The sequence below is a fragment of the Phoca vitulina genome, unplaced genomic scaffold (genome assembly GCF_004348235.1).
Source record: "Phoca vitulina isolate PV1807 unplaced genomic scaffold, GSC_HSeal_1.0 scaffold6, whole genome shotgun sequence".
NCBI classification, from domain to species: domain Eukaryota; kingdom Metazoa; phylum Chordata; class Mammalia; order Carnivora; family Phocidae; genus Phoca; species Phoca vitulina.
This window is the reverse complement of record NW_022589709.1, coordinates 29,498,453-29,519,752: the sequence shown is the minus strand read 5'-3', so window position 1 is coordinate 29,519,752 and position 21,300 is coordinate 29,498,453.

Genomic DNA, 21,300 nt, shown 5'->3' with positions numbered 1-21,300 from the left:
GTCATCTGAGTGTCCGACTCTTGATTTTAGCTCAGGTCATGATCTCAGGGTCATTGGATCCAGCCCTGCATCAAGCCCTGTGTCAGGCTCCCTGCTTAGCAGGTCTGCTTGAGATTCTCTCTCTCCCTCTGCCCCTCTCCCCTGAGTTCTCTCTCTTTCTCTCTCTCTCTCTCCCCAAAATAAATAAATAAATCTTAAAAAAAAAAAAAAAACTTACAAACTAGGACTAAATGCTTTACCAGCAAGTTAACTATGTGATTGGAAAAACAAACAAACAAACAAACACTACACTATTCAGAGGAAGATAATGGAATCCAGAGTCTCTATAATGCATCAATAATTATCCAGTATGCAATCAATATGAACAAATTGAAAAATATGACTCATAGTTAAGAGGGGAAAAAAAAGTTACTAGACAAAGACAAAACCAGATATTTAGGATTAACAGATAAATAACCATAATAAATATGTTAGAGAAACTATGAGAAAAATTGGATATAATAGATGATGAACTAGAGAACTTCAGAACAGATGTGGAAACTATGAGATACTACTAAATAAAATTTTGAAATGGAAAAAATCCAAAATACAAAATTCAATGGATGAAATTCATAGTAGATTGCATATAATAAAAGAAAAGATCATTGAACTTGAAGACAGTCCAAAGAAATCATCTACATAAAAGCACAGAGGGAAGCATGAATGAAAAAATAATGAACAAAGCCTCCATTACCTTGGGACATATAGTAATTAGAGTCCTAGAGAGAGAAAGGTAAGGGAGAATGGGCCAGACAGATAGAAAGATGGGGGGGAAGCAGTTCAATTCAGTTTTTAAACTCAGTCCAATCTGAAAATCTAAGTAGTTTCTATAGATAGCAGTGTTCAATCTCTCTTAGACAAAAAATGCTCCATTTTGCCAACATTCTTTCTCCAGGTTCTTTTCCCAAGGTGATGGCTAATGTATGCTGAGAGCAAATGGTTGAGCTTGTGGCAGAGGAGAAGGATCTGAGTCCTCAGACAGAAAGTCTTCTGATCTCTGGGATGACATCCTTATCTACCTGAAAGCAGCTGCCCCTTCTGGCACTCACAAATAAACCTTGTATTTAGTGGAACTCAGATCTGCCATGGGCAGAACAAAAGGCTGACTGGACCTCACCTCAGCTCCCATTCCTACCAACTCTCAAGTAACTCGCATTTTTCTTCCAACTTCTAGGTCCATTGGCTCAACCCCAGTTCTTTTTTTTTTTTTTTTTAAAGATTTTATTTATTTATTTGAGAGAGAGAATGAGAGAGAGAGAGAGCGCATGAGAGAGGGAGGGTGAGAGGGAGAAGCGGGCTCCCTAGTGAGCGCCTAGTGATGCGGGACTCAATCCTGGGACTCCAGGATCATGACCTGAGCCGAAGGCAGTCGCTTAACCAACTGAGCCACCCAGGCGCCCCTCAACCCCAGTTCTGTTGCTATGATAGACTCACTGGCTTAATTCTGCATTAATGCCACATTGATTTCCTGAGCTTTACAGTCTCCTTCCTTGCTACTGAACAATCTCATTGATGTGGTCTAGCTTCCAAAATGGCACAGGTTCAACCACAGAGGTGACCACTTTTCAGAGTCCCACGTGGGGAGCAAGATGACACCTTCCCCTATTCCCCATCCCTTCTTACCTTCTCCACTCCCAAGCCTATGGGTATTCTCTGACTCATCTCACACGCTCTGGACTTGGAGAGAAAGACATCCTTCTTCTTGTTTTCTTGGCAACCTCTAACAAAATTTCCAGACCAGGAAAGGGTACCTTCTTGTAGTTTATATACTTCCCCTTCTGTCACTAAGAACCATCTTATAGCTCTGTTGTCAAAGGCAAAAGGGGATTTTGCTCTATTCTACAAAAGACACTATAAGCAGATTCCTACAACCTTAATACCCAAGTATTAAGAGCAGGAAGGGAATAAAGAAAATTGGGAAATCCTGTCTTATGTAAATTGCCTGGCTATTGTGTTCCTTTCTAATCTTATTTGACAAAGCAGAAGTTACTTATTCTTTGTCTTTGCATTCCTTTTCCAGCAAACTTAGATCTCTCCCCAGACATTTGGACTACTGAAGCTGACTAGAACAGAAAGGGGAGAGGGTACAGTAATACCTCTCAAAATATTAATATTACTCCATAATTTATTTTATTTATGGCCATGCAATATGGAAGGAGCTGGAGGTATAAATCCATTTTGGGGTAACTTTAATAGTCGTGTGAGTCTAGAAGCCCCTTCATTTCAGATGGAGTTTGTTAGTGCGGATGCTCAGATTAGGGAAGGATGTAGCTCTGGTCACAAGCCTCAGGGTAATGCTTTATAAAAGTGACTCCTGTTTTCCCAAGTCTCCGAATCTGTGTCACCATATCAAATTTAAGCTTCTCAGAATAGAAATCAGAGTAATTTGGAGAAAATTGTATCTCAGCCCACCAAGTTCCAAGTAGAGTCTTTTCACCATCATTCATTATTACCCCTTCTGGGTCATTATCAACTACATCAGAGTCCATTCATATCAAGCCTTTGATTATGGGTCAATTATCACATTAAATTATAATTGTTTTTAATCCCCAAGTGTGTGTTTATTATTTAAGGAATTCTCAATATTCTTTTAAAAATGTGTTTTCAGTTGAATCTAGTGATAAATTTCCAAATTTACTTATGGTAATCAACAAAAGATTTAGTGTAATGATTGATAGCATATTCATCTAGAGACAGGTGTTCATGGGACTTAATTCAAACAGGAAAGTTTTCAAACTTCCACATTTTGATTTGAGATATATATATATATATATATATCTCACAGAACAAATCCCCTCAGGAGCAGTGAACTTCAAATGTGTTGTCTCTACTGATTTATTAATAACACTGTCTAGTGGGCATCGATGACTCACACAAGGGCTGTAACAGATTCCTGTCTTTCCTTAAATGTCTTGTTCTAGTTTATATTTATATTGATATATAGCAAGGTAGAAAACAACTCACACATATAAACCTTAGGCCGATGTAGCAGCTGCGCTTTATGTGTACAACTAAAGTTCTAAATATTTAATGTACAGGGTTCTTTCTAATTTCAGAAGAAATATGAAGGCAGTGTTCCTGAAATCCCACAAGCTAGTCTATCATTTTAAATCCAAAAGTGAAGGATTATGGTTCAAATGACTTCAAGTTAACATTACATAGCTCAGAAAAAATAAAACCATTTCAGAGAAAACCACACTTTTTTCTGGAAGGAAGAGAAGAAATATTTCCCATGATCAGAGGAGCATGACATAAAGCTCAATAGCACTATGAAAAATAAATTCATTCCTCAGAAATAAGGTGTGGTATTTTTTATTGGACAACTTAGAACTATTAGAAAATATTGGAAATGTTTTCCTATAATAAAATTAATATATTATAGCAATAAATTAGATAATTTCAAATAGGATATATATTATATTAATTATATAAAATGTAATGTGTTATTAATATATTGATATATAATTATTCATATATAGTTATATATAATTAATATAATTATTAATATATATATAGTTTCTCTCTTCCTTAAGCTCTCACATCTATTGTAATGTGTAATCTACTTCCACATGTTACTTTTACGATAATAGAGTATGAAAAACATAAAATATTTACTGAACAAATGTTGTAGGTTCAGCTCTAAAAATTGCCTAGGTCAGAAAGAGAAAGCAAGACAGGTTTGAACCTCACCAAAAGAGCCATATATGTATTATTAATATATATATATTATTATATATTATTATACACACACACACACACACACACACACACATATATTACTTCTTTGGTCTCTTAACTGTGCCTACATTGAAAACCAAATGCCCTAAAAGTTACATGAAAAAAAATATGTTAAAGCTGGCTAGAATGATTAAATGTGAAAATCCATGTCTCTTCAAGGTAATAGGGACTGATTAGGCATAAAAAGTGGCAGGAGATAGCCAGCTTCCTTCTTCTTAGAAGACTATCAGAGTGCAGAGCCTGAAGGATCTTTGACTGAAGCATTCAAAATGAGGATTTATTTTGGTAACAGCAAGCTTGTCTATTCAGATAATACTAGGGTATTTGGGGTGGACAAACAGTAACATTCCAGTGTTTTTAAAAAGGAAATACTCTACATTATTAGAAGCTTGCATCTCACAAATAATTCAGGAACTAGTTTTCAACATTTTTCTTAAATCACATTAAGGCACTAAATCCTACAAATAAGTCTAATTAACATAAAATGAACATATTTTAATGATATTTTAAACACAAAGCAGCATTGGAATCTGAGGCCTAGCCAGATACAGACTTAAAATTGACTAAACTGTGTCAAATGCTATGTCTTTAAATTAATTTATGTTGAACACAGTGGGTACCAGAGTCAATTCTGGTTGCTATGACAACAGACACTAAAAATTTAAAGATCCAGCAGCAGGCTCAATTCCCTGCAAAGAAGGCAATTTTACATTAAAATTACATACCACTGCAACAGTTTTGATGAACCATGTTAAACAGATACACATGCAAGCCATCCTTTTCTTTTAGACAATTTCATTAGTGTATGTTAGATATCATGTTTATCATTTTAATTTAAATTTCCTCCTAGTTAGATTTAAAGAGTGAATTAGAATCTAAATTTCAGAAAGCAAGCAGCCAATTATCAAAATGGTACACTAGGGAAAGGAAAGATACCTAAACTACCCATGTAATAAAAACACTATAGAGTATAAGTCTGTATTATTTGCTTTGCAAATGTATCCTTGGCTGATGGGCCATGCTGATAAGATGGAAACTTTAAAAAATAACAACAAAAGAGGGACATGCATTCATACGAATCACTGAATTTTTCAGCTTGATCAAATGCATTATGTTTTCTCTAAAGAGTCTTTTAATTGGCTGTAAAATTACTGGATTTGAAAACGGTTGTGTTTTGTATCATTCCAATACAGTTTTTATGAGGCCAGGGCTCATCAATTCTGCCAAACAAACATACCCACTCATGTAGCCCAAAAAAGAGTCACCTTGTGGATATAAACCAAATGGAGGGAAACGAGATATGAGCGGCTGTCAATCAATGTGTGCCGAAGAGGAGAGGAAGGTGGAGATCTTAGAAAGCAACATTCCTCCCTGTGGCTCCTGCCACCGGATCAGGCAGGGCAAGGAACATGACTGCTGGCTTATAGGTAAGTGCACATTATGAGAGCCCAGGATCCCGATCTGTTTTCAAAACACTCACAGGCACACATATTTTCAGGACAGGTCCTTTTCTGCTTAAAGTGTAATACTTAGTTTATACTGCTGACATGTAGTTTAGTCTGCTAAAGCGTAATACTTCTCTTGAACTGGCTCATCGGATTAAAATTCGTTCCCTTTGGGGAGTCCCTGATGCCAAGAATTGATTTCATTTGAAATACAGAGATTGCCTTTTTTGTGTTCATGTTATAATTTTCAAATTAGATTATTTAATCAAGTTTCATGTTTTCACATCTAGTTTGAAGAAGGAACAGGAGATGGGGAAAGAATTCTTTTCCTCTCCTTACGTGCACCCCCTATACTAAAGATTTCCCCAACATAAAAGAATTCTAAGTCTATAAAAGATCTCAAGTGTCTAAGGAATACTTACTCAGTTCATTGATCCCAGTTTTTACAATTTAGAGGGATGCTTAAAAGTCCCATTTTATTGGCCATCCAAACTTTCTTATTCCACAAGGCAAGAATTAAAAGGAAAGGAAACACTATTTGAATCCAAAATATTCCACGTCCTTGGAATATAGACTATGGAGACAGAAATCAATGAGAATGTCCACATTTCAAATAAATTTTAAAGAGATGGAAAACCAAACTATTTTAATATGTGAAATCCAATATTACTTCTCCAATTTAAAATTATAGGATATTAATTATGTTGAAAACATGTTCATCCTCAGGATAAATATTACCCATGATGATTCAAAGGAAGAAAATTTTTCTGTTAAAAAATACATGGAATCAAAATAATCAAAATTCATTCATGTTATATAAGTTTTCATTTGTTTCTTTTCAAGTGGCTTGAAAATAAAGACTACTAAGATCCAGTGGGTAGAAAACTACAAACATATTCTAATTTTATATTTTTAAAACGACGTGTTTATATAATCTACATAGAACACTGTGTTCCATTAAAACCATCCTCAGTCTTCAAGAGTCCTCTTTAGGTATTTATAGGCCTTGGGCTAAGCTCCAACTGTTAGCATTTGCCATGACTTTTCACACATTCCTGTTTAACTTAGCAACAACAGAGATGTGTTACATGGCATAAGAAATTTTTACTTAATTTGTACCTCTTAAAAATCATTCAGTGCCCATGTACAGTAACTAATACAAAGGTGTTTGACATTACTAATTCAGTGTTATAGTTGAAAATATTTATTGCCTCCCTTTAATCATTCAAGAAAATCACCATATTTTGAACAACTGCCATGAGCAAGGCGTATAAAGGATTTAGTCTAATAGGGGGGATAAGACCAATACACTGATTTAACATGCATGCAAACAATGCTGAGATAAGGTAGTAAAAATGATTTTTGCCTGAACGTATCAGGAAAGACTTTCTGGAAGAGGTGACATTTGTTCTAAAGCTTGAATTTGCCATCTACAGGGAAGAGATGGAAAAGAAGGATCTCTGGGGAAGTAGGGACAGTACAAAGACCCAATAGGGGAACATGTACTCTGTTCCAGAGATCCTGAATGGATCTGTTGGTGGAGTGGGACCCTGCCTAAGAAATTTTCAAATCCCAGTCTGAGGGACATGGTATTTGTTTTTTAGGCAGGAAGATTTTGGAGCAAGGAAATGGCAAAATAAACCGTGTTCTTCAGTAAAATTCATATGACAACAGTCTAGATGAACTGCAGTGAGAAGAAGACACGAATTGAGAATACAAGTTAGAAGGCTTAGTCTAAGTGAAGTAAAAAGAAATGTGGAGTAGGTTGATAGTAGAAAAGACTGGACAAAGGACACTTAGAAACACTGCACAGATCAAATGAAGAGGAATTGGTAAAGGCCAGTTTGACGTCCCCATCTCGAAGGTTTAAGAGTTGTGATATGTTAAAGAACTTGAATATATCAGAATAGAAAATGTTAAATCACATGGCATTTTGGAAGTACAGAAAAAATAATGTCTTAATTTTGCCTTTAAATGATGTGGTCTTTCTTTTGATTCCCCACCCCCACTCCTTTACTAACTAACCAGGAAAAATAGCCAATTGTTTAAACTCAATAAAACCCAATAATTTAAATAGTCCTTTAGTTGGTGCATACTCTCCATGGGATTAAAAAAAAAAAAAGTGTTCTTTCTCTTAGAAAATCTCACTTACTCTCTTCTTTAATCCAGAAGTGGTGAAAGGATATATGAGTGGAGGAGTACGAAGACCTTATTACATAACATTATAGTGTTGAGAAACTATGGGATCCTATGCTATCTTTTTATCCTCTAGTCCTTGGGCGATGCCTCTGGTCCGCCTTGTCTTGTACCCCGCAGACCTCCAGTGCAGAAGCCCAGGAAGATTTGAATTTGGATCTAATTCTCTTGGCTCAAGTGATGCTCCTGGTGATGGTTCCTGGCTATCCTGATCTCACCTAAGCTTCTACTATAAACCCATGGGATATCTGCCTTAGACTCTCACACAACCCCAGCTCAAGCTGTCCACTCAGCAGGCCTTGTTATGAAGCCACCTTGCCCCTGCTGTACCAAAACTCTCTGGAAAGCTGCTAACTTAGACTCTTATTTTTACCTCGAGGAAAACAAGGATAGGCTGGGATAACTGAACATCAGGAACTGAGTGACTGACTGGTCATGGTAGAGACCATTAAATTTAACTGGATCTGACTAGGTCATTATGGGCAGCCTGCTAGACGACATGGGAAAAAAAGAGTCCTCTTACTAATGTACCTGTCCTTCTCTAGGCCAACTCCAAATAAGTAAAAATCTGGGCAGACATCTAAACGTGTCTGCTCCTGGCTTGCCTCTCTTATTCCCCTTATAATATTACAGGGCCAGAGAGACACAACTTTCATTTACATCTTTTATATCATTGCCTCCTTCTCCCAGGTGCCATTTAAGCCCCATGATGGACAAAGCCTGAGGCCTCCTGCTCTGTCATTAACATGGTAGCATATTAACAACATGGCGCAAGAAATTCAGTGGTTAATACGGCAACAGAGGAAACCAAAGGAGTTTAGAAAATCTGTTCTCGGTGATATTAATTTGCTGTGCAATCCCATTTTGCATGTCAAAACCTGAGTATTACCTAGATATCTTAATCTCCCAGAGAGATGGATGCCTCAGGTGAACCAACTGGAAAATCCCTACTGGGAAAAATAATAGAAAAATTACATTAATATCATTCAAAATGTTACTCATGTTGCCATGGATTTTTAGTAATCTATGCAATTAATATTACATAGCATTTCTAAAATGAATAATCATGGGGACTTCAAAAATGGTCACAGCAGGTGAGGGCATATGCTACCTGAAAATGGATACTCATTCAAGACTTTAAATAATATCTATGTTTGTTCTGTGTTTGTATGTGCTGCTGTGTCCATGACCAGGTGTGAAAAGAGGAATAGAGGGTTTGGTATTTTATTCAGGAGGTGAGGTAATTCAGTAAACTTCAAAGGTTGATGAACTGATTGACCATCTGATATACATACTAAAGTTACTGAAGAGGAAAAAGAAAAAGGTTAACAGTGGAGATATTTAATTCATGTTGATAACGCTTGCCCCAGTGCCTTTTTCTTTCTTTGTTCTGTTTTCTTCCTGTATGTCTATTTCTTTTTCATTCAAGCTGGGTACCCACAAACCCAACTTCCTTAATTTCTCACTTACCTGTGATTCCCTCCAATATGAGGATATAAAACACCACCCAAAATGCAAACTTTAATTGTACATGTCTCCACAAAATCCCAGTGAGTTATAGGAAGTACAGAGTATCCATTCTATTTAAAAAAAAAAAAGAAAAGTTCAACTTCCTTTGGCTGAAAGTTTCCATATCTTACTAAATACCCCTGAAGGAAGTTTTACAATTTGATGACATAGAAGACATAAATTTATATGCCACTCCATTGTAACACAGTAGAATGGAAAGCCAAATGAACTTTAGGTCAAAAGATTACCTGTTACTCCAGCCCTGTTATTTACAATGTGTGTAACCATGAGCAACATACTTAAACTCTCTGTGCCTCCATTTCCTCTTCTGGAAATTAAGAACGATAGTATCTCTCCTGACTTCACAGGATGGTTGACAGAATCAAAACTAAGATCAGGTATTGCTTCTGAAAATTCTTTGTTAAATTTCAAAGTGCTACAGACATGGCCGAGCATTACTACTTTTACCGCTATACCTGTAGCCGGTGTTGAGGTATGTTGTACCATAGTGCCTTGGTGCTCATTTCTGCACACCCAAAGCTGCTCATCAAAAACACCTATGATTCTTCAGCCATAGAGAAAGCTTGGCCCACTCTGGACGCACAAGAAGTACCAGTTTCTGATCTCAGAAGTAGCCATCAACCAATGATGAATGAGAGGTTGTTAGATAGAACACTTCAGCTTTCTTGACCCTCTGCTGGAATAATTTAAGGTGCACCTTCTGCAGGGCCTCCCAGAGTAGCCCAGAGGGATTGAGCACCAGTTTCACCAGGGTAGTCACTTGCTGGATGTAAAACTCTTTTTTGGTTTCTTTTCCTTCCCTGTCTGACTTGCCTACTCCCCTGCTGCTATTTCCTGGGATGACCTTGAATAAACCACTTACACTAGAATCCTGTCTCACAGTATGCTTCAGAGGGAAACCAAACAAAGGCAGTATCTCTTGACCAGGCCTTGCCTTCTTTGTCTGCCTAGGAGAAATCTTTGAAGCCTGGCAGCCTAAATCACACAGGAATTCAGGTCTGAAGTATTCTCATTTCTCCTTTTTAATCCTTCAATTAAAACCAGAATGACAAATTTTCCATTAAAATACAGTGGGTGATTTCTTCCCCGTGGATGACTGGCCATGCAGTCCAGCAGGCAGAAAGCGTTCCCAGACCATTTTGTCATTGAGCTCTGACTCAGCCTATCCTACTACGCTCTCTCGCTCATACTTAGAATCAGCAGGTACTTCTGCCCAAACCTGTTTTATATAGAACAATAACTTCAGCTAAGTAACTAAAGATCTTCACTGCCTAAGGGCCACAGGATTTTTAAAGTACCAAGTTCCCAAGAGCCATAGGTCCAAACTTCATCTTGCCTTTGCATTTGTACAAAAAGTAATATTACTAAGTCATTCTTTTTTGATTAACAAAACACACTTTCTCAAAATACCTTTTTAACTGTTTATTTTAACTGAAAATCTCTTCTCTAACTATGAAGTTAGCAAGACCCGGGTTTAAATTCTGACTGCAACTCTCACTAACTGTGACACTAGGCATGTTACTTACCCTGTAGGCCTCCATTTCTTCCTCCCCTCAGTTAGAAACAATAGAAATACCTAGATTTTACAGTGGCCATTAGGAACACATGAAGTAAGCTTTGTACAGCCCAACACGTAGTAAATTTTCATGTTCATTAAAAAGGAATCTGGAAATACTTCATTCACTTATTCAATTAATATGTATTGAGCATCTGTTTATTGCTAGACCCTGTGATGAATAAAATACAATCTTTCTCCTACCCGTCAGGAGCTAACAGTCTATTGGGGAGACAGATATACTTTTTTAAGTGAATAATTAAAACATGTAATATAGTATATTATATTCAATATACTATTGCATGTTAGTATTAAATTGGATGATTATAATGGAAACTATTTTTTCTTGTAAACAGCAACAGTAAAAAGGCTCTCCATAAATTCTATGCTTAATAGACCACAGTAGTATTCAAATACTTGTATCTACTTATCCTATATTCAGCAATGAAATTTCATAACCTTGTAATTCTTAAGAAACATTCTCTGTCCATTATCAGAGTGTTAACGTTTGAATGGTTAATACGGAGGAAAATGAGAATGAGAGCGCCGTTCAACCCTGGCTCATAGTAAATGTGAAGAGAAAATTACAACCATGTAGGGTTTTGTAGTGGTCCAAGAGGAATGAATTGCTGGTCTGCCTAACATATCATGTCACTCCACTAAAATCACCATCAGTGTCATAAGCTGCTATCGATTGCCTAAGTGCTTAGAGGCCTGGGAAGTTTAATATTCTCCTGCCAAAAATACCTAGTAATATGTTTTGTTGATCACTGTAGCAAAAGCCACCCTCCTTCCTGTTCTACAAGTTTCCAGCATGTTTTATTCTTGCCTAAGAGAGTGTTTTGTGTATATATTGCATGCTCTTGACCCAGCTTACCCCAAACCTGTCAATTTCCGCAGCTGATCCTCGCATGCCATTCCTCAGATGGGGAGCACGCAGCATGTGCACCCTCTCAGACCTCTCTCACACCTCTTGAGGATAAGCAGGATGCCATTTGCTGGGATTACTTATGAGAGGACGAGTCGGTTGATGAAGTGGCTCAGGCTCTGCCAGCAGGTTTAGTGAGGTGTTTAATTGAAACAAGAGATGTGGCTGACACTCATAACTCAACCATAACATGTTCATCTTATAACACCCGGCTCTCAGACCCAGTTTTTAAACTGTTTATGCCCTGTACCCTATAAGAATATCAACAACTTTCTTAAAAGAATGATAAACGGATGTCTCAACACTTAAAGGTCAATCAAGCCTTCATCTTAACCTTGTCTTCTCATCTTTACAAAAGGGAATGTTGATTTTTTTTAAGAATCATTTGCCTATAAGACAAATGCATTTTTAATAATTATTTATTCCCACTTTGAAAACAATTGTAACCTCCTTAACCTTAGTTTTTCAAATATCAAAAATACCTTTTATAATAACAAACATGACTTTATTTCTGCTTTTGAATAAGCATTACATTTTCTTTCTTTTTATGAAGAAGGACCAATTCTACAATTAAACATTAATCTGACCATATTATTTTAATTCTATAAGGAGATTATCCTGAATGATTTTAGAATAATTTTCTTAGGTTTGGAGAGAATTTAGGATTAACTTTTCCAGTATGACTTACCTTTTCATTATAAATTCAACCAGTTATTTATTGGGATGGAAAAATACTAAAAGAACAAGGAAGAGTTGGCAAGAAGCCAAAGAACCAACACCACTCTATTTTGGGGGTTTTTTAAACCACAAGAAAATCAAGGAAACAGGGTCCTAAGTGACTAAGGGCCAGGACGTGCCAGTCTGTTGTCATGGCCCTCATCTTGGTCTCCAGGATGTCTCCCATGGAGCCATCAATGTGGCCTTGATCCCTGGGTGGTAGAGGTTCAGGTAACCATGGATTAGCCCAGTTCACTCGTGTGGACAAAATGAAGAACATCTGAAAAGTTTACGTAGGTGCAGGAAAGAAACATGATTAACTAAGACAATTCAAGGTTATGACTAGCAACTTGAAGACAGGTCACCTGTGAGAGGAAGAAATGGAAAGCGATGGCAGACCACAGGGATTAAAGAAGAGTAACTATTGACTGATTTCTTTGAAAAGTATGGCTTCCACCTAGACAGCTGCTGGGACCCACTCGTGGTATCAGCGCTGCTTATAGTCGAGGCCCATCCACGTAGGAAAAATCCTTCATTTCACAGATTAGAAAACTGAAGCTTGAGTTTCTCAAGATAAATTACTGTTTAGTGACAGAGCTGGATTAGAATCCAAATGTCCTGCCTCCTGCCTCAGTTCCCTTTTCATTCCATCAAGCTAAAGTACGTTTAGGAACTGAATAGTTTTCTCATAATTAAAAATAATTTTCTTTAAAAAAAAATTACCTTTGGGGAGCCTGGGTGGCTCAGATGGTTAAACATCTGCCTTCTGCTCAGGTCATGATCTCAGGGTCCTGGGATCGAGCCCCGCATCGGGCTTCCTGCTCAGCGGGGAGTCTGCTTCTCCCCAAGCCTCTCCCCCTGCTTGTGCTCTATTTCTCTCTAACGAATAAATAGAATCTTAAAAAAACAATTACCTTTTTAGTTTACTAAGTACATGCTATGTTTCAGGCACTATAGTAGGAACTTTAGAATTTACCATTTAATTTCACACTGACTTAGATGAGACAGGTACTGTTATATCTGTACTGCATGAGTTAAAGTAATGCTCAGTAACACTGAATTATGTGCAGCATAAAATCAAGCACCTTACAACAGACAGAACCACCATTTAGATCTATGTCTGTCTAAATTCCACTATAAGTAAGGGGCAGACTGAGAAGATTAACTGTGGCCAAAAGATCTGCATCTGTACCCTCCTTCATCTCCATTACAATGGTCTTAGTTCTGGATCTTCTTGTTGCTCATACTATTTCAACAGCTTCTTAACAGTTTGATACTCTCCCCTCTTGGTCTATCTTCTCCATTTACAACAGAATCATTTTTATTAACACCAGTATAGTTAACATAGGTGTGGCGTTAGTTTCAGGTGTACAATATGGTGATTCAACACTTCCATGCATTACTCAGTGCTCACCAGGTTAAGTGTACTCTTATTCCACATCACTTATTTCACCCGGTCTTCTCCCCCCCCCCCCCCCCGGTAACCCTCAGTTTGTTCTCTATAGATAAGAATCTCTTTTTTGACTTGCCTCTTTTTTCTTTGTTTGTTTGTTTTGTTTCTTAAATTCCACATATGAGTGAAATCATACAGTATTTGTCTTTCTCTCACTGATTTATTTCACTTAGCCTTATACTCTCAATCCACCCATGTTGTTGCAAATGGCAAGATTTTATTTTTTTTATGGCTGAGTAGTATTCTATTATATATATAATTCTCTTTTATATTATATATATATATATATATATATATATATATATATATATATATATACCTCCCACATCTTCTTTATCCAACAGAATTATATTCCTTAAATGCATAACTCATCATAAAATTCACCTGCTATAGGGGTGCCTGGGTGTCTCAGTCAGTTGAGGCTCATGATTTCAGTCTGATCTCATGAGTCGTGGGATCAAGCCCCACATCAGGCTCCATGCTCTGCAGGGAGTCTGCATGGGATTCTCTCCATCTCTCTCCCTCTGCCCCTCCCCCCACTCATGCTCTCTCTCTCTCTCTCATAAAATCTTCAAAAAAATTCTCCTTTTATATTCAAGCCCACACAATTAATAAACAACTGTCAGAGTGAGAATCAGAGATGCTGGCCTTTTTAATTTTTAGTTCTCTCAGATCTGGGGCTCTTTTTACTCTTCCTTATTAATTAATAGCAATATAATCACAAATTTTAATCACCCCTTATGACACCTTGAATTCTAAGAACAGTTTCTGAGATGTTATATAGTTAGAAGATAAAGTTCTTGGCCTAATCTGTCTATTTATGATATTAAACCATTGCAAATACCTGCAGAAGAATCAGTGATTAATAAAAAATAGAGATAAGGACAGTACAAGAAACAAAAGTTATAAGACAATCTCCTTTATAAACATGGATATAGAGACATTAGCAAACCGACATAAAAAAAAAAATACTTGTGACTAAATTAGGTTTATTCCACAAATGCAAGGATGGTTTGATTTAGAAAGCCTAGAATTGCAATTGGACAGATCAGCATATTAAAGAAGAAAAACCATATGGTCATCTCAAAAGATAGAGATAAAAATTCTAAAATTCAACACATGATTATAATAATATTTTGAGCAAACCTGAAATGAAACAGAGTTAATGACTCTGGCTTTCATCCTAGAAACCTGACTAAATAAATTACTACATGCTATCACGTGAGGCTGCACAGTCGAGAGAGCTCTCCTTCCCACTGTAAGTCTGTTTTCAACCCCCCAGGGCTTCTTTTGATATGAATGGATGTAAGGCCCACACTCTCCTCTCTCCTTTTCCTCTTTTTGGCCTCACATCCATTCAACTATGACATGATTTGTTGTTGCTATTGAAATCGTATAATATATGTACATAATTGTACTGAATACTTATAATGAGGTAAAGTCACACAAATTATTTTTATCACTGCCTACTTATTTTAACAGTAACAACAAATCATATAGTTTAATCTTTACTTTTGCCTTCTGAATAATAAATTCCAACATAAAGACATCAAAAATTTCAGAAATGTAATCCTCTACAAGGCGAAAGGAGAAAAAACCCACCTGTTGATAGTTACAGGATCATAACCCTATTTGCTAAGAAAACTTAGGAAATTATATGAGAGGGTTGATTTAATATGGGAGATGAAGCAATCTTACTCTGATTTGATCATTTGGGAGAGCCTTTATGTTGCCATGTGATATAATCCTGATGACAAATAGTAGCAATGTATTACTTTTGTAAGTGTTTTATATTAGAAGTTTATGAGAATACCATCTCATACGGGAGAGGGTATTGCATGCAGAAAGCACATGTAAACAAGGTTAGAGATAGAAATACAAGCACTGTGTTTGCAGAACAATAAATAAAATATTTTGGCTGGGGCAAGGTGTCTGTGCATGGAATAATCAAGAAATAAATAAGGTCAATGCTATGGATTGAATGTTTGGGTCCCCCCAAAATTTATATCTTGAAATTCTAACCCTCAAGGTGAGGGAATTAGGAAATGGGCCTTTGGGAGATGATTATGTCGTAAGTATAGAGCTCTCATAAATGGGATTAGTGCCCTTATAAAGAGATACCCAAGAGAGCTTTCCTTCTCTCTCTCACCCCACCATGTAAGAATACAAGGAGAATGGGAAGACAGCCATTTGCAAACCAGGAAGATGGTCCTCACCTGACGCAGGATCTACCAGCACCTTGATCTTGGACTTCCCATCTTCCAGAACTGAGAAAAATAATGTAAGGTGTTTAAGCCACCCAGTCTGTGGTATTTGTTATAGCAGCCCAAACTGAACAACAGCTTCAAGAGGACCTTGCAAATGTGGAGCTAAAAGAAAATGCTTTGAAAAATTTACAGAGTAAATGAAAATGCTACAATATACATATTTTTAGCTGTTTTGTTATGTCTTTTTCCAGGAAGGATATTCCCTGTGGGGCAGTATGAAGCTCTGCTTCTGTCTCCTCCCAAATGTTCCCCTATTCTGAGACTCTCTAAACCCAGGCAAAATCTGTCTTTCAAAAACTGGAAGCTAACAGAAGGGTCTGTAAGGTTGTGGGTGGACAAAGCTTAGAGGGAGTCCCTCAAACAACTATATCTGAAAGGAGGGAGTCATTTAAAGACCACATAACCAGGTTTATTCCAATTGTTCTGACTCTTTATTACTAGCATTCCCTTTCTCTATCAAGAATGTCCCAGTTTGGACAATAAATTATTATATGGTTGTCCTACTTATTGGCTGCCCACAAAGCACCTATGGCTAAGCCCTTGGGCAAGGAAGCAATGCTAAAGCCAGTTCAGGCTGAATTGTCTAAAGTAGAAAGATATCCAGAGTACCCTCTAAACTACATTGTTGATAGCTTTTAAAAGAACAAAGAGATTGTATGAAGACGGGGCAGGAGCAATAATCTATAAAAGTATTAATTAAGCTTAATGCAAAAATATAAGAAGAGCACTCCAAAAGATATCCTTGGCATGATTTTTTTAATTTTTTTATTTATGACCTACCAAAATGCCATATGGAATATTTGGGGAGAATAAATTAAATGGAATAACAGCTCACATTTGGGGAATTTTTTATGGGACAGACACCACACTAAGCCACAACAGCCTTATATGTAGACCCACCAGTTACAGAGGATCAGGCATTTTTTCCAAATTTATAAATTTGTATCATTTCATTTAATCCTTGAGAAAATCCTGTGAAGTAGGTACTATTATTCGCTCAATTTGCATGTTAGGAAACAGGGATACAAAGAGGTTAGTTGACCCAAGGACCCATAGCTGGGAAGTGACAGAATAAGAACCCAAGCAATTTAACCTCATAATCTGCTTTTTTAACCACTATGGTATAGACTCATAATATAAACAAAAGCCAAAATTCTTCCATTTCATGTTCATTAGGTGAACACTTTTATTAGAAATAGTGACTTCTGGTGCCAGTTCCAACCTAGCACTTTCTGACTGCAGGATGGGTGCTACTCTGGCTCCCCATGCAAATACTGGTCCTTGCATCTCTAATATGTATTCTTAGATAGCTCTAACATAATTCTGTTTCTGAAGTGTGTCCGTAAAATGGCAGGATATCCAAGAAAAGAGTTTGCACCACTCTTTAACAGGTTTCTAATCTGGAACTGTAGATTTTATTTGATGTTTCTTGGACCTATAAGAAATTTGATTCCAATCCCTAAAGATATTAACACTGGGATTTTATCTACCAGTATTGTCCAGGCAAATAATAGAAATGGGTTAACACTGTATCATTTAGGAGAGCTTTCAGTTACCAGTAGCAGAAATCCCAAATGACAGTGGCTTAAACAAATTAGCATTATTTTTCCACAACCCAGACACCTAGAGTTATATTGTTCTGGCATTCTTACTGCTACTCAAAAATATTGTCAGGCATCTAGGCTTTTCCTGTCTTTTGGCTGTCTATCTTAAATGTGTTAGTGTCCACCATGATCTCATGATGGCCACTACAGTTTCAGGTCATGCTGTGTTCAATGTAGGAAGAAGAGGGAAAGTAGTGTGCACAAAGTGCACTTAACCCTTCCAGGAGCAACCTTTAAAATACATTTTTTGGCCACCTCTAACCAAAATAAGTATGTGGTTTTCTAGCCTCCGACAGGTGGACAATAGAGATGGAGGTTGGGATTGTGTGTGGGGTTAGCCAAAGAAATGTGTGCCAAGATATGACTTGGGATCTACCAGTATGAATTCTATCCTTTCCCTCCACACTAAATGTGGGAGGGAAAGGGAATAGGGAATAGGAAGGAATCTGTGTTGTCCGTATTCTTAGAGACACAGCTTTTTGTCCTCACTGTGACCCAGTATGTCTTTGGTCATGGAAATGTTCAACAAATCTTTTACTGTTATCTCCAGCTCTCAAGTGATGAAAACACCTTTCTTTCTCCTATCCCTTCCTTCCTTACCAATCTGAAGAGCTTTGGACTTGAGTATCATTACTAATTAAGAGCTTTATTAATATATTGATATGTGCATGGGGGGAGTGTAGAAGAATATGTATATAGTATTGATGATTGTTGCTGGGGGATAACAGGGGATCCTTCTGTCTGTATATACATTTATCACTTAAATTTTTTTAATACAAGCATCTATTGCACTTTTCACCTATAAAAACATTAAGATAGAAATAGTTATTGGGCGCCTGGATGGCTCAGTGACTTAAGTGTCGGCCTTCAGTTCAGGTCATGATCCCAGCGTCCTGGGATCGAGCCCCACATCAGGCTCCCTGCTCAGCAGAAAGCCTGCTTCTCCCTCTCCCTCTGCTGCTCCCCCTGCTTGTGCTCTCTCTCTCTCTGTCTCTCTCTGTCAAATAAATTAATTTTTTTTAAAAAAAAGAAAAGAAATAGTTATTAAATTTCTCACTAGCTTTTCATGCTTTAGGCAGAATAAGTCCAGTACAGTTTTCTAACCAACTTTGTGGTTTATCCCTGAACCTCTAACAAGTTCTTCAGATATTCTTTAGCAGTGAAAAAGTTTGCACGACTTAATCCACTCAAGTCTGATTACTAAAATGTTAAAATATTCATAAGCGTTCCTAACTCTAGCACGTGAAATTGAATGGCTTGCCCGTGAGGAAGTGCCCAAGTATGTGCCTGCCCTCTAGATGTCAGGTTACCACAGGCGCTGGTTTGTGAAAAGTGACTTGATCACGCTTCGGTACAAAGCTGGTGCCTTTTATAAGGAAGCATCCAAAATTCTGTGCATCAGGCTGGATATATGTCTTTTGATTGATAAGGCTGGTAATTTTTTCCTAGAGCTTTTCATTTCAGTGAATTATATAATAGTATGTCCATAAGTTTTCGTTTTAATATGATAGAAGAAAATGTAAATTTTGCCTTATTTTTTCTTCCTAGAGACAAGCTATGACAGGCTCACAAAGTCATAGACTGACTAAAAGGTGAAGGTAAGCAAGAATGCTATCTACCACAAAATTGAGTTGTGGCTTATGTCTTCAGCTATAAATTAATAAGGTTAACAAGCGTCCTGACCAAGAACCATGCCGTGGTTTTGTTCAGGAGGCTGTTCTTAAATCTGTTAGATTATTTCTCTTTACTACCCACACTAGGATGACTCTAAGGTTTCTGGCTTGCGTGTCTAGGAGAACGATGGATGCATATTTATTCACTGATATGGTAAATACTGGAAGAAAGGAGAATATTGATGGGAGGGGGCAATCTCCCCCACTTGCCAAAAAAAAAGAAGTTAAACAAGTTCCACCTTTTACTTTTTTCTTATTCTATATAGAAATAATACTTACCTGTCTTTGATAGATAATACTTGTCCTGTGACAACCTGCAGTAAATTTTTTGTCTTTTTTGGATAATATTTGACAAGCTATTTTTAAGACACCCATGTAAACTATGTAGAGGAAAGTATTGTAATAATATATTTCCTGTAATCTTAACTATCCTAAAGTAGTTGGAAAATAGTAATTAGCAAAAAAATGTTTTCTGAGTGTCCAAAATGGATTCTCCAATGTTCAAATACCAAAATTCATGAGTCTCCTCTAGTCAGGATCTCTGTCTTTGCTCACAGGTTATTTGTTCTATCTTGCCACCCAGTTCTAACGATCTTGATTAGTAGTGATGACAATGATTTAGAAGATAATGATGATAGATAGCCTTGGCACTGGCATAGGAACATTACATTATTTCTAATTATCCCTATAACCATTTTAACTAACCTAAGGGTAGGCATTATTTACCCTCATTTTATAGATGAGAAGCCAAGAGAGAGAGGTTAAGTAACCCACCTAAGCTAGTAGGGGGGAATCTAGGCTCCAAAGAGCTATCTCTACCATACCACACAGTCTTCCTGGATAAGATTATTATTTACGTTCCTCAGTATTGCCTCTTTGGCCTTCTGCTTTTCTCATGCAACATTTACTCATAAAATAAGTGGTCTCATCCAAATTTATGGAGGCAACCATCATCAGAAGCTAATGACTCCTAGAAATACCTTCCAGTTCAAATTTCTATTCTGAGTACTAGATCTGTATAGCTTACTGCCCCTAGGACACGCTTACTTCGATGTCCAACAGTTACCTCTAATTTAACATATCCCAAATTAATACTTCATCTTCTCTAGCCTTTCCCCATAGTCCTTAATTTCCTAATGGGCAATATTATACACCTAGTTGCCCACGCCAGAAGGTATTTTTGACATTTCCCCCTCCTTCAACCCTCACATCCAATTAAAAACTGAATCCTATTGATTCTATCTCTTTAATGGTACTTGAACCCTCAAATCCATTCTCTTCTCTCCATCTCCACTGCCAGCACCTTAGTAAACTTTTTATAATATTTTGCCTAGTTTACTGCAATGGAGTCCAAGATTCTAATGCCACTCCGGACTTATCCTGTACTTTATAAAAATTTATTTTACTTCTCATGTAGACATCTCCATCTCTTAAACCCTCAAAGCAATTGGAACAAGTAAATTTTCTAACTTGATTTCTTAAGCTGAATATAGTGAACATAACTGTATTATCACTAGATGTTTCAAGTTTTTTAAGTGGAATTTTTTTAATTCTTCTCTTTTCTTTTACTTATTATTCTTAGACTATATACACTGTATACATTTATACTTGCCAAGTATCAATGTTTTATTTCTTATAGTACCTTGTTTCTTATCTCACTCCCTAAAAGCCCATGGTCCAAATGGCTGCCATAATGACTTTTCTACAATGTAAATCTGATTCTCTAATAGTCTTGCTTAAAATCTTGCAATAGCTCCTAACTATCTCCAAGAAAAAAATCCAGAATCTTTACTTGATGTAAAAGAAGCAATCTGAGACCATTTTCTTGAAAGACAACTGATAACCAGCCCTACATATCAGCCCCTTAGGACATTACTAGATTACATTCAAAACAATGACCTAAAATTATACAGTAAAAGTACAGTTCTACCTATCATATTGAATTTTAAGAGTTATGAAGATTCCATTTGAAGAGATTTCCTGAAAGAATGTTTATATATGAGTGCCTAAATAAAGAAATGCCAGTAAGTTAGAAATTATGTCACTGTATTTTCAGATTTTACAAGATGGGAAAACTTACCTCAGAATTTAAATGAATTATTAAAAAATACAAGATTAGTTTGGAGTGGCATGAGGTGTTGAATACAGGCCGTAA